Here is a 15801-nt window from a genome sequence, read left to right as displayed (position 1 = left end):
TTGCGGCTTGTTTATCGCTGAGCAACATGTTCTTGTGCTTGTAAAACGTAGGAACAGACAATCATTCCTTGCAATCACTGAAGCTGAAGCGAAGCAAACTCTGACAAAACTAGTAACTAAGAAAGGCTTCTATAAAACTCTAGCACAGAAGTAAGGCTACAACTAAGGACCACAAACGAAAACTCTATCTGGAGAATGCTCGGACTGGGCTCTGGCGTTGCAGGTAGGGATTCCAGGGGAAAAAAAAAAAGAAAAAAGGGATTCCAGGGAAAAGGCAGCGGCCGGTCGGTATGGAGGATGGCCAGGCAGGAGGGAATCAACTCAGGTGAGTTATCCTAGGAAGCGGCTGCGGTGGCAGAGAATCCAGGTGGAACCAGATGAAGCAGGTGAATCCAAACCTGAAGCAGAGGAGGACAGTCAGTCACTAATGGCAGAAATCGTACTTTAACTAAGCAGTGAGACACAAGTGATGGTTACAGTTCGTGTGACAATTTAGCACTGACAGGTGTGTGGTGTCTGGTTATAATGTGAGGGAAGGAGGCTTGATTGGACGAGCTTCCACCTGCTCCTGATGACTGAACGAGGAACACCTGCCACTGCAATTAGCACCTAGGGAGGGAGAGAAGGAAACGGGAGGGAGAGAGAGAGAGCACGAGCCAGAGCTGGCAGCTGCCAGCCTGACACATTCCCTGCATCTCCAGAGGATGAATCATATTAACTTAGGTGACTTTGGTCCTCTGCCTGTTTCTTTTCTGCCACTATAAAAAATGCTCTTGTTGGTTCTGAGTGAATGGTACTGACAACCCCTGAATGATTTGGCATTATTTTCTGCACAGACATTCCTGGTCCCAATAGAGGATGAATCCCAATCACTTGGGTGATCCTTTTTTATGTACTGATGTATTGTGATGGGGTTTACAACCATTTTTGGTCTCTGTAGATCTCTGTGTGTGTTCTGTGTCTAATGTTGTTCTGGAGCTTTTGTGGATAACCCTCAGAGAGAGCAAATCATGTCAGATTGTTACATTATCCCATCAGAGTAAAATACTGAAAAGACAAGAAGTCTGGTATGTGCACTGCATCCTGGTCTCCTGAAGCTACAGAGAGCTTGCTATCTCTGCCTTGCTGGCAAAAATCTCCTCTGGCATCAGTGTTGAACATTAGCTCAGTTTCAATATTACAAATAAGCTTGTCTGGTTTTAGGCTACAGGCACCAAAACGATTTTTGTCTTCACCTGTACAAATACAACAGTATATTCCCATTAATATGTTAATGCATCAGCCAGGTCCTCTGCAGAGCACTGAAAACATAACCTGAGATGACACACACAGATGTGAGAAGAAAACACCTTCCTCCTCTCTCCTCATTGGCTGATGTGCCTCCTGGTTCCCTGTGGAGAGACACAAGGACGAGAACAAAGACGAGGACAAGCTTAATCTGTTTTCAAAACTGACATCAGTTTATTGGGAACCACTCCGAGCTGGAAAACCGTGTGTGTGTGCGTGTGTGCATGTGTGTGTGTGTGTGTGTGTGTGTGCGCGCGTGTGTGTGAGTGTGTGTGTCTGTGTCTGTGTGTCTGTGTGTGTGTGTGTGTGTGTGTGTGTGTGTGTAGCTGGAGGATGCCTAAATATGGTTTGAGCAGCTTTTGTTTAGAGGTGATATATTGCCTTCCTGATTCCATCAGCAGCACAGCAAGGTCATTCCTTCCCCTCCTGCATGTATGCATGTCTCTGTAGTCTGCAGCTGTATGGCTGACCTTGATACCTGTCACTGGCTACATGTCCTCTGGTTTTTTCTCATACATGGTCAGGTGATGTGGGGATGCTTGTGTGTAATGAACTTGTGTTTTCAGCAGGAACTGAAAGCGTGCTTGGTACCAGCAGTTAGTTTCAATTAACTGAGCTCATGTTTTCAAGGCCACATTAGGGTGACACCACATTTGTAGGAACAGTAACTGCGGATCAGAAAATTCCAGACACAAACTATGGAAGAGAGAAGGCACAATATTAATGTCATGCAATGGAGGCATATAAATGTGAGTAGAGTGAAAGAGACAAGAGTACATGAGAGAACTGTAATCACATAACTAAGGGATGTCAACTTTTGATGTAGTCCTAAAAGCAGAGATGATGTCTGCCTCCTGAACCCACAATAAAGGAACTTGATAGTCCAATGTGCCTCCCGTTTTGCTTTTGGTAACACTAGGAATCACAGAAAAGCCTCCACACTCAGAGTGAAGTGTTCTCCTGGGAAGACATGGTACTGCGAGGTCTTAAAGATGAGATGGAGCTTGGTCTTTCAGGACTCAACATGTGAGGAGAAGGATTAGAAAGTCTATTGTTGATTTACAGGGAGCCAGTGATGAGAAGCTAATATAAAAATGTGATCCTGCTTGGTGGTTGCTGTCAGAACTCTGACTGCAGCATTTTGAATAAACTGGAAGCACTTTGAAGAGTCAATGAAATATATTCATATAGAGAATTATAGTTGTCCACCTCTGAGACGAGATATTTCCTAGTTTTGACATTATTGTGGAAGTGAAAGAAGGCCGTCCTCGACACCTGTTTTATGTTTGAACTACTATCCAGAGTAACTATTTGGTCTGCTAGTGTGTTTCTAAGATTTCAAAATCCAAATTCAGTGAGGAAATGAGGTAAAACTGCAGGTGATCCAGGCTTTTCAAGTGTTTAAGGCATGCTTGAAGTTTGAGGAATAGTTTCATCTGATCTTGTAGATAAATAAGGCTGGGTGTCATTTGAACAGCAATGAAAGTTTGTGCAATATTCCCTGATAGTGTAGCCTAAGGGCAGCACAGGGAGTCAAATGAACAGTTGTTCCAAACTATGTAACCAACTTCATTTGAAGACGAAAGGGGGAAAATGTACATAAAGTATTTCCAGTAATCCATCACTGCACTGGGAAATTGTGCGACATAGTTTAAGAGTGGTTCAGACTGGCAAGATGGTCACTGTGTCAAATTCCATGATGGTCGAGTCATAAATTTTTGCTCTGGCTTGGCCAAAAGACATGACTGATTGGTCTCCAACCAGTTATAACTTCCTATCTTTCACATCCTGTATAATGCCATTGTGAAGGATGTTGCAGTGACCAATTACCAGAAACAAGAATGTAAACAACTTGTGGCATCTGAAGTCATGTTTATGATAGTGGCTACCTTGGTTTTGACGGAAAAGCCTAAGAAAACAAGAAACAAATGACTGTGGATCTGTCCATAGGTTTGCACCAAGAAAACTACTATGATTTTGGAATACTGTGTTATCTCTATGGGTTGTCTTTTGCTTTATCCTGTTCTGTGTGGAGAACGTTCTGTGCTCCTGCTGGTTTATTTCACAGAGCATGTTGAGGAAGCTGGAAAACAATCTTTTTGTTTGGCTCTAACTATGATACAGTACACAAGATGAAATAATCAATCATCATGGCTGACATATGTTTTGCTTTGACACCTGTATCACCTTGACTTATGTGGTCATTTCATTTTTAGTGATAACAGTGTTCCAAAATGACTGCAATTGTCTCATTCCTTCTTTTTATACTTACAGAAATGATTCACCTGAATGATTAGGCTCTGAGTCACAGCCGTGTTGAAGGTGGGATTACCATCAATGTTAACGTCAACTTACTAGCTAGTGCAATATCTATTTTCCTACAGACAGTTATGGTTGGGTGCAGTTGTCACCCCATAAATGGCCGGTATCACCACATACCTTTCCAAAACACAGGGGCCACTGCATACCTCCTCTACCATCTTGTAGGCCAGAAGGCATGCTATCATACATACAATTTGTTGATAAACACAAAACATTCTGGATTATGTACATGACCTCTGCTGGTCACATTAATGAGTTCATGTACCATCTCCAGTGGAGGGGTCTCGATGAAAATGTACAAAATGACCTGCCTGAGGAGATAAAACCTGCAGAGTCAGTAATGTCTGTTAAATCACTTCTTCAGACCCACTTTTATAGACATGCTTTTATGTGAAGTTTACTTTTAGCTTTAATTAGTTTTAGTGTTCTATTCTGTATTTATGTACATGTTTATTTTATACATTCTTGCTTGCTTTATTTTAATTTTAGCTGCCAAGTTCTTTGGTTTCATGTCATCTTGAATTCTCTAATTTTTGATTTTTAAATTTCTAACTTTTCAATCTTCAGTCTTATTCTTCACTTTTCTTTTGTTTGATATGTGTCTCAATCTACCTAATTATTCACTTACCTTATTATTACCATTTTTACTATTTATTTTAATTTTCTGGGCTGCACAATGTGTAGTGGTTAGCACTTTTGCCTTTCAGCAAGAAGATCCCCGGTTCAAATCCCGGCCTGGGCCTGGGATCTTTCTGCATGGAGTTTGCATGTTCTCCCTGTGCATGCGTGGGTTTTCTCCGGGTACTCCGGCTTCCTCCCACAGTCCAAAAATATTCTGAGGTTAATTGGTTACTCTAAATTGTCTGTAGGTGTGAATGTGAGTGTGATTGTTTGTCTGTATATGTAGCCCTGTGACAGACTGGTGACCTGTCCAGGGTGTCCCCTGCCTTCACCCGAGTCAGCTGGGATAGACTCCAGCACCCCCCGCGACTCTAATGAGGATTGAGCGGTGTATAGAGGATGGATGGATGGATTTTAATTGTCTGTTCTTCTTGTGTCTTGCTTGATTGTGTCTGCATGTTTTGACTGTCAATGCGCCTTGTCACTACTGTTCTTATGGGTGCTATATAAATATAGTTTATTATTATTTTTCTTTAAAAAGTGGAACTTTGCAACATGTAGTAAAATTAGCGATAGAATATATTTATAGCCAAATTGTGATACTTTTTAAAACCTAACTTAATAGTTTTATTATAAAATTGTGGAAAGTCTACAAAAAATGAATTCAAAATATCAAACACCAACTTAAAACATAAACATCTGAGTGAAAATCAGCAAGTGAAAAGGAATTTTAAAATGAGACTCAGGTAAATAAAAAAAAAAAAAGATGCTATGTATGGTCTGAGACAGCTGAGACTTGAGCTCCAATCTCCTGACGTATGTCACTACTAACCCCTCCCATCTCCGAATGGTCACCTTAGTTTCTCTTTGTGAGAGCAAAATCACGGCTTCAGCACCACTGAATGACGTGATAACGGCCTACAGTAGGTGGAGGATGTCCATGCTGGCTTGTGTTTGTACTCTTGAATAGTATGATAACTTCAGATAACATTTGCTATGCATGCTGATGTAAGATCATCTTAAGAAACCAAAGTTCTTCCTTATTATCATAGCAATTACCCATAATTGTCTTAAAAATCTACTGATGTTTGTGTATTTGTTTAGGTCCTACTGTGTTGACATTCAGCATTCTGATAGCTGTGTTTGGACTGGGGAACCATATCCTGACAGGCAGGACTGGCTCTAAAATGCCACCCATGTCTAGCTGTTAAAGAGCTAATAAAGAACATGCTTGTACTTTCCTCCCCTGTAGAGCTGTGACATCCAGAGACAGGGGTAAATACAGACCACCAGAGAGCAGCCATGATGAAGCTGCTAATTAGCTCATCTGTTTTTGTTTCTCCCAGTATCCCGCTGCCTCTCAGAGAGAGAAATGAAGTATAACTATATTTGCATATTTGTGAGACTAGTAGTCACCTGATGGGTACTAGCTGCAGGAAACTGATTACCACACACACACACACACACACACACACACATACAGCTGATGAAATGAATGGACTATGGAATAGACTGCAGTGGGAGTAAGGAGACATCTGATCAGTTACATTCATTTGTTGTAATTATTCAGTGATAAATGATACTGAGTTATTACATCTTGCCTCTAGTTTGATCTGTTTTTTTTGTTGTTGTTTTTTAACTGTAAACCTGTCACGCCTGCTACACAGTATAGCAGACTGTACTCACCTTTGGGAAAAATTAGGGTGTGCCGTGGCAGGACGCAGTGTTGGTCCAGACCTGGTATTTCAGCAATAACCGACCAAATAACCAACAAGTTTACTCAGGACATTCATGAGCCACAGAAGGTAAAGTAATGAGACCTCAAGAGGACCCAAGTTCTTCCACATACCAGTGAAATATTCTCAGGTTTGGGAAACTTTGTTAAGGGAGAACCTTCATTTTCAGTGTACAGTACATACGAGTGCTGACCCAGTAGTGACCAAAGACAGCACATTGCATCAATTAAAAATAGAAATGAACAATATTAAAAAGTGAAAGTATATGTGTTGATAGTGAGACAATTAAGTAAGTAAACCAGTATAAAAAACAACAATTAAAAAAATGTTCCGCTTTCACATGTACAGTCAATAGGCAGCAATAGACATTGCAGTTGTGTGAATTGTATTAATGAGGTCAGGTGAAAGGGTTATAGCATTCTGACCCCAGAATGTGTCTTTTGATTTTCAGCTGAAGCCAAGGCAAAACAATTCATTTTAACATGCTTGTGTAACTCTTGGTTTTAGCCCTGCTCTGAACGGGCCGTTTCAGTGTCTGTACCTTTAAATATGGCTAGAAGCTGCTGCCCATGAATAGATAGAATTAAATATCTGCAAAAATGTGAGGAGTGTACTCACTTTTGTGAGATACTATATATTCATGCTCAAATGACTAGCACACTGGGAGGGCCCAGTGCAGAGACACAGGCAAACTCTTTATGGGGCTTTACATGGTAACTGGCCAGCCCTGTGGACAAGTGAGACTATTTTGGCCACTGACTTTTATCAACAGTGTGGATTTTTTGTTGCATTCCTATTGTAGAATTTAAGATTCAGTAGGTCGGAGTTGTTTCAGCAGCATGCAGAGGATGAGCAAGATCAAGAGTGTTCATAATGTTTTGGTCTAACGGTGTGTTTTTGTAAATGTGTCAGTACTTCTTAACAGGCTTGAACAAAATGATGGTTTCTATAGCTCCTTCTCAGAGTCTGCTCAGCCACTGTGCGCTGCAGAATGTAAACTATGTGTAAACCAAGCAGATGGGCCAACCAGTTCCTCTACTGGAATTCCTTCTAGAGTCTGGCTGGCAGACAGAAAGGATTCTGTTGGCTGCTGCAAGTTTGCATTGTTGCAGCAGATAGCCCCTCGACCTATCTTGTACACCCACGAACGCCAACTCCCAGGAGAAGAGTAAAGAAGGAAATAAAGTTGTGGTGTTGTGACCTCTTCATATCTCAGTTCTGAGCAAGATTTATTGGGAAATAAAAAGGAGCCATTATCACAGAGCCAGCCTGAATCAGAATGACAGTGCTGTTGTCTTGTTAGGAGATGGATTGCTTGTCACAATAGACTAGATGGTGCAGGTTTAAGGTCAGACCAAATGTGGAGAAATGTGGATTAGTTAATGGTTTAAATCCACAAGGTGGCTTGCTTGCTCTGACCCCTTTCCACTGTGATGGCCTCACCTGTACTTGATTTTCGAAGGGTCCCATTAGTTTTCATAGTGTCTAACCAGAATAAAAGATGCCAAGTTAAATCATTATACAGTGCTGCAACAGTGAGTACAACATATGTATTTATCTTTCATTTGAACATCAGTAAAGTAGATGTTGGAATTCAAGACTACTTTATGAATTCACGAATGTGTGAAAATACTGGCGGTATTTTGATGTATTTTTAACCTTTTTCAAAATCTGAAATGAACTGCAAGACCAAGTTTTTCATGTTAATTGCTGCTCTCAAAATAAGGACTTCAGTTAGAACAAAAAAATGTGTACGTCACCAAATTCACTTCTTTGTTTTTGGTTTGAAGATGCAGACATGTCCCATTCTAATGTCTCTCATTTACCAACCAAATTTACTGCTGAAGATCGAGCAAAACAATTAATTCCCTGATGTTCTTCACCAAAGCAGAAGTAAACTGTTTTACACCCGTGCATATTGTGGTAGAATACAAAAAAGAAAAAAAAAATCATCGATTGGTGCACATTTGTCTACCATGAAACATATTAGGAGAACGGCTGAAACGAGTGGACCACAGACCAGACAAATCACCGTGATGGAAACTGTTGCATCCAGATCTGTTGGAGCACTGAAAGAGTGAAGGGAAGTTAGATTAATTATTCCACCAAAGAACACGACAGAGTTATGTGACAATCGGCATATATAAATCATTCCTCTGTTACCATTATTACTCAAAAACAGACTCAGGGATTTGGATGAAGTTTTCAGGGAAGGTCAGAAATGGCACAAGGACCAAGTGATTAGATTTTGGCAGTGATGCAGCGGATTTGTAAAGGATTTCCCATTGAGGAAGCGGCACGGCATCTGATAGCGGCACCGTAACCATGGCAACAAGTGAACGGTACCTCAGCGGCCTGCTGACGATCACATGATTGTGATCCTACAACAAATCTGCCACTGTGGACGTATCAGAACTGAAATGTCAGGAACAACTGATTAAATTGTGGGGGTGTTTCTGAGTCCCATCAATTCCTGCCACCTGCTACATATTTAGGTCACGCGATTCGGTATGTAAACATGCATAACACACGCCTGTGTTCAGCGCAAGGTCAGGCAATAAACAGTGTTGGTGGAGTACTGATCTCTGAGTGCTTTTCTTGTTAACTGACGAACCGTGAGCGTGTTTGTGTGAAAACGTATGTGCCAGGAAGGGAAATTACCTTTTTAAGCCACTGACAGATATGTCCAAATGTGATTCATTCCATATTAAATTATGATTTTGTGCCTTAAATCTACCAACCACTTCATGTTAAACCAGTATCTGGCTGCTGCTAATTTCCCACCATGGTATGCCAGCTTTTGTGTGAATGGGTTGGAGCATTAAGGAATTAATTTCAGAATAAATATTGTCAACTACAGTGTTGAAACACGTTCTACAAACTGAAAAAAACGCAACTTTTTAGCAACTGTCACTGTCTCCCACAATTTCATCTCAAATAAGTTTAAATCATTGCAACTTATATAGCAATTTTTTTAAAAAAGTTGCCGCAAATTCCTGTATTTTTGGCCAAAATTTCGAAAAAACACCCGCGAACTCCTGGAGGAAGTGATTGATTAGCCCAAGCAGTTCAAGTATATAAACCTGTAAGGCAGAAGAACATGGGCATGCACGTATGAGAAGATACAGTCATAAAGGAATGTTTACATCCTCTTGCAAAGACCATGTACATCATGGCAATCTTGGGCTTCCAAAGACTCCTACAGCATTACTGAATTTTCAGTGATGGAATCACTGAAACCCATGCATCTTTGTCACAGAAACAGTCATGCATTTATAACAGGTCTTCTGGAAATGTGACTACATCTGCTGGGACAAAATTATGCATATTGCAAGTCTAATATTTGGGTAGACATACCTTGGGCATTTTCCTCTCAATTTGGCACTTTAGGTAGCTATCCACTGGCAAGTTTTTCATTGTGGCTTTGACCACTTGTTTTGACAGAATTGGTGCAGTTCAGCTAAATTGGTTGGCTTTTTGATGCAGGTTTGTTTATTCAGCACAGTCCTCAGATTCTTGATGGGGTTTAGGTCAGACTTTTCTTAGTCACTTTTGTGACAAAGACATATATGTGTTTCAATTATTCTGTCATAGAAATTTTTTAAGTTGTAGGAATGATTGGACACTTAAGATCACTAAGATATACATAGTCTTAAAGTGCATGTAGACTTTTGGTCATGATTGCTTTGTGTTTAATACTGTGGCGACCCAAAAAGGTGTCACTCAGACTGCAGTTAAAATGCTGAGAGTTCCTTCAGCTAAATCAATTAAATTCAGTTTTTAAAAACAGTACTGGAATACTAACAGACTTCCCAGCATGGACTGTTTGATAATTAAAATTCTCCATAGATTTTGTAGTTGAAAGAAAACAAATATGACAAGCAGTTGCTGGTTGTGTTAATTCAGGCTAAGTAAAGTCATGATTGATTTGTTTAATGATAATGAGAACAGTGTGAAACATGATGAAATTTCATCCTAACCCATGTCAGTGGGAGGAGCTTCAAATGTTGTCTTTGGACTGACTCTGGTACAAAGTAGACCTGACAAACGCAGATAAAGAATTAAAAATGAATGCAAACTTTATACAAGCCGCATTAGTTTTGTAGAAATACAACAACGTAAATGAAGTCAATGAATTAATGAATCTAAATCAAATGTTTATACCACAGATCATATTAATTAAGCTGAAATAATACGTAAGTTCAATCCTAAAGCCTAAACAGCTGAATAATTCGCTAAAGATGTACTTTTTCTAAATCATCAGATTAATATACAGTGCCTTGTGAAAGTATTCGGCCCCCTTGAACTTTTCAACCTTTCGCCACATTTCAGGCTTCAAACATAAAGATATAAAATTGTAATTTTTTGTCAAGAATCAACAACAAGTGGGACACAATCGTGAAGTGGAACGAAATTTATTGGATATTTAAACTTTTTTAACAAATAAAAACCTGAAAAGTGGGGCGTGCAATATTATTCGGCCCCCTTGCATTAATACTTTGTAGCGCCACCTTTTGCTGCAATTACAGCTGCAAGTCGCTTGGGGTATGTCTCTATCAGTTTTGCACATCGAGAGATTGAAATTCTTGCCCATTCTTCCTTGTAAAACAGCTCGAGCTCAGTGAGGTTGGATGGAGAGCGTTTGTGAACAGCAGTCTTCAGCTCTGCCCACAGATTCTGGATTGGATTCAGGTCTGGACTTTGACTTGGCCATTCTAACACCTGGATACGTTTATTTGTGAACCATTCCATTGTAGATTTGGCTTTATGTTTTGGATCATTGTCCTGTTGGAAGATAAATCTCCGTCCCAGTCTCAGGTCTTTTGCAGACTCCAACAGGTTTTCTTCCAGAATGGTCCTGTATTTGGCTCCATTCATCTTCCCATCAATTTGAACCATCTTCCCTGTCCCTGCTGAAGAAAAGCAGGCCCAAACCATGAGGCTGCCACCACCATGTTTGACAGTGGGGATGGTGTGTTCAGGGTGATGAGCTGTGTTGCTTTTACGCCAAACATATCGTTTTGCATTGTGGCCAAAAAGTTGGATTTTGGTTTCATCTGACCAGAGCACCTTCTTCCACATGTTTGGTGTGTCTCCCAGGTGGCTTGTGGCAAACTTCAAACAAGACTTTTTATGGATATCTTTGAGAAATGGCTTTCTTCTTGCCACTCTTCCATAAAGGCCAGATTTGTGCAGTGTACGACTGATTGTTGTCCTATGGACAGACTCTCCCACCTCAGCTGTAGATCTCTGCAGTTCATCCAGAGTGATCATGGGCCTCTTGGCTGCATCTCTGATCAGTCTTCTCCTTGTTCGAGGTGAAAGTTTAGAGGGACGGCCGGGTCTTGGTATATTTGCAGTGGTCTGATACTCCTTCCATTTCAATATGATTGCTTGCACAGTGCTCCTTGAGATGTTTAGAGCTTGGGAAATCTTTTTGTATCCAAATCCGGCTTTAAACTTCTCCACAACAGTATCTCGGACCTGCCTGGTGTGTTCCTTGGTCTTCGTGATGTTCTCTGCACTTTAACCAGAACCCTGAGACTATCACAGAGCAGGTGCATTTATACGGAGACTTGATTACACACAGGTGGATTCTATTTATCATCATCAGTCATTTAGGACAACATTGGATCATTCAGAGATCCTCACTGAACTTCTGGAGTGAGTTTGCTGCACTGAAAGTAAAGGGGCCGAATAATATTGCACACCCCACTTTTCAGTTTTTATTTGTTAAAAAAGTATAACATATCCAATAAATTTCATTCCACTTCACGATTGTGTCCCACTTGTTGATTCTTGACAAAAAATCAAAATTTTATATCTTTATGTTTGAAGCCTGAAATGTGGCAAAAGGTTGAAAAGTTCAAGGGGGCCGAATACTTTCGCAAGGCACTGTACTTACAATTCTAAATCAGTTAAACTGGGACAAGCTAACATTAACTGGCTCCTCCAACTGGGTGCTACATCTTGACATCTGTATTTCACTGACTGACTGAGACTGGATTGAGCAGGTTTTTCATTTGAAATAACAGTCTTTTTAGTTATCCTTTTCTTCTCAAATCCAGTATCTCTCTTTCACTTTTTTTTCCAGCTTGCGGTCTCTTTTTCCCATTTCTCCTTTCATTAACCATATTGCTCCCTTTGTGTATTTGTGGTCCATTAAAGCTGACATGTCTCAGAAGACTCACAGCCTTACATGGAGAGAGAGACAGAGAGAGAGAGGGAGAGGGAGAGGGAGAGGGACTAGACAGTGGCAGGCAGACAGGTAGACACAATCAAGACACTTGACCTCTGGCAACTGCAGCAGGCTGTTGTTGTAGCGGGCAGCTCCCAGGAGGAAATATGTCATTACCATGTGAAACTGACAGAAAAAGCATTAATGCTTTGTCAGGCTTCCTTTGATTACTGAAGATCAAATATATAAAACCAGGATATGGAAGAGCATCAAATCTAAGGAACATGAGATAGGATAGAGATTTGTGGTTACAGCTAGCATGTAAATATAGGGCTACAGCTGCTGAAGCAGTTTTATCAAAGCCTGAATCAGCCTAGAATACTTTAGCATTTGCTGGTAAATCTGTGGTGAGGAAAAGCCTTCTGCTGCGCAGCAAACACAGTTTGTATTTTCTCAAATGTTAGTGATGCCCAAAGATGATGATTCAATCACTTGTTCTGTCCTTTGGTGCTGAGGTTCTGTTTACCAGAGCAACATATTGCTGAAAACTAGGTCCCAGTCTGTTTTCACTGTGGATACCATACTCCCCCAGGATCATTTCTAAACTTGCTTGTAGTGCCACCATGTGAAATATCAAATTTACCCACCACATTCATGTTACACAGAGCACAGTTCACTTTTAGTTACTGTGCTTTTTTTTAAATATAGGATACCACAATTGTGATAAATTCAACAGTCCTTGCTTCCATCACTGAGTTTCGCTCAGACTGAACGTAGCACAAACAAAAAGTACTTTCAGTCTGTGCTGGTGATGACCAGGAAAAACACAATGAAACCTGAGTCATTTCAGTGGAATTTTCCCTATTAAAAATCAAGCCCATAGATTATTTGTGCACCAATGACTATAACTCATGGTTATAAGTACAGGTGTAACAGGCCAGACTAACCCCCCGACCAAAGTATACCCGAGTATAAACTAACCAGTGTACCTGTTGACACATAAAGATTAAGCATGTTAAACTCTTTATTGTTAAATTGTTATTATTATTATTATTATTATTTTTACAAAGAGGTACACTCAGCAAACAAATCATTCTGAAAGAACATAACTAGAATGTCCTTGAGCTGATTACAATTTTAAAGTTCCAATCAAAGGAAAAACTGAATTGAAAACAAAGAAAATTAAGCAAAACATGATGAAAGAACATCCACATTGGCTGGTGTTGCTTTCAGTTGTTTCAGTACAAAATATTTCAGTGTAATATCTCTGTGTATTGTCTGTGGTTTGTGCTTAAACTAAGATTGACTTGATCTGTGTGCAACAGAAACCACTGACCAAAGAATACTTTAGCTTAGCCCAATTTATGCCCTGGGGGCTAAAATGGACTAACCCAGATTATGTCCTTCCAGGCTAAAATGCATCCCATGTTAGATGAAATTACATCAATGAAATAAATTTTTTCTTAAATTAAACACAAATCAATGAAATTACATTAAACATTTTAGGCAAGATAGGGCTGCACAGTGGATCGGTGTTTATTTGATGTTCTCCCTGTGCATGCGTGGGTTTTCCCTGGGTTCTCCACCGTCCAAAAACATGTTGTGGTTAACCAATGATTCTAAATTGTCTGTGGGTTTGTCACTATGTGTAGCCCTGTGATGTCCCCTGCCTTCATCCTAAATCAGCTGGGATACACTCCAGCCCCCCGTGACCCGAATAAGGCTTAAATGATGTATAGATAACGGATGAATGAATTTTTGGCAAAATATACTATGAGATATTGTGTTGATGTAATGGTTTATTTATGGAGCGCAAATCAAGTCAATCTTAATTTAAGCACAATAGAAAGGTAATATAAATAGATATTATCAGTTATACAGTAATAACTGAAATTAACAGGCAGTGTTGAGCTTCTTTGTTCATGTTTTGTTGACAGCATCATTTCTTAGTATGCAGTTCAGTTTTTCCTTTGATTTGAACTTTTTAAATTGTAATTCGCTCTAGGAAATTGTAGTTATGTTCTTAAATTATGATTTGCTTGCTAAGAATACCTCTTTGTAAAAAAAAAAACCCAAAACAACAAAACAAAACAATAACTTAGCAATTAAGAGTTTAACATGCTTAATCTTTATATGTCAACAGGCATAAACTGGCCTAGGCTAAAGTATACGCCGTGGTATACTTTAGAATTGGCCACTTTATACCCGGGTATTTATTGACTGGGGGGTTAATCTGGCCTGTTACACCTGTTGCACTTCTCCAAGAAACACTGTTTCAAGCAGCTCAAGCAGCTCAGTGAGCCCTTGACCTATGCTCAATAGCGCGTGTGTGCGTGCGTGCGTGTGTGTGTGTGTGTGACTGCATCAAGCAGAGTTGTGTGTACTGGGGTTGACAGAGGCAGAGGTGGTGATTGGTCCTCCTGGGTTTCCTCATTATGTTCTGTCTGTCTGTGTTTTCTATAAAATGCACAACAGAAAACACCACAAATATGCCTTCTTGAGTTTTTCTCTTTACAATCTAAAACTATAAATAAATCGACTTGACCAATCAGACTCATAAACTGATTACAATTCACTTACAGGTCCATGATGTTCAAATCATTCCAATGTGATTTAATTAGTGGTACTAATTAAACTGATTAAATGGAGAGACAATGCTCATTTGGTACACTTCTAATTAATTAATTCCAATTGAATGCTAATGTAACATAGAAAGGTCAGCTGAAATTTGTCCAGAGGCAAGAAACCAGTTGAGTACATTCATCCATCCATCCATCCATCCATGACTTACCCAGTTCCAGTCTGGCTGTTGACTTTTTTGACCTTTTCCATGTCATTCACTACCTCTGTTGAATCACTGATATAAGCAACTTAAACTAATGAACTTATCAAACTGTAGTCTGCCCAAACCAAGCACAGATCCATCCATCCATTCTCTATACACCGCTTTATCCTCAATAAGGTTGCGGGGGGTGCTGGAGCCTATCCCAGCTGACTCGGGTGAAGGCAGGGGACACCCTGGACAGGTCGCCAATCTGTCACATACATATACAGACAAACAATCACACTCACATTCACAACTACAGGCAATCTAGAGTAACCAATTAAACTCAGCATATTTTTGGACTGTGGGAGGAAACTGGAGTACCCGGAGGAAACCCATGAATGCACAGGGAGAACATGCACACTCCATGCAGAAAGATCCCAGGCCCAGGCCGTGATTTGAACCGGGGATCTTCTTGCTGCAAGGTGAAAGTGTTAACCACTGTACCACTGTGCAGCCCCAGTTGATACCATATATTTATTTTAAGATTAAAGTTCCCAGCATTAAACAAATCATTAATTTATATTTACTTTGATTTTTATGCAAGGACTTTTTCCTTGTCATTCTCATGAAATTAGATTGCCCTTTCAAGATAGCTTCCTAAGATCAAAATCAGTCATCAGTAAGTGAGTTGACAAAAAGTCAACAACTCCGAAGACTACATTTACTCAGTCATAAAGAGTATGACTCTTTCTGAATATCTATCTATGCAGGTTGGTGACAACAGTCTTTATGTTGGTTTGTCTAGTCGTAGTTTTCAGCTGGCCTTCTGGTTTAGCCTTAGTCTATCGGTTCAAGGATACGTCCTGGATTGCATGCGTCAAAGCCTGGGA

The 15801-nt window shown here is 40.1% G+C and overlaps 1 protein-coding gene across 16 annotated transcripts in view; it reads left to right on the top strand.

Moving 5' to 3' along the window:
- LOC110960005 (pleckstrin homology domain-containing family A member 5-like) overlaps positions 1–15801 on the top strand; it is a 318880-nt gene that overhangs the window by 83429 nt on the left and 219650 nt on the right. The window lies entirely within an intron of this gene.

This window comes from Acanthochromis polyacanthus, chromosome 1 (assembly GCF_021347895.1).
Source record: "Acanthochromis polyacanthus isolate Apoly-LR-REF ecotype Palm Island chromosome 1, KAUST_Apoly_ChrSc, whole genome shotgun sequence".
In the NCBI taxonomy this organism is placed as follows: Eukaryota; Metazoa; Chordata; class Actinopteri; family Pomacentridae; genus Acanthochromis; species Acanthochromis polyacanthus.
Note: the sequence above shows the minus strand (reverse complement) of the source record. Positions and strands in the feature narration are given on the sequence as shown.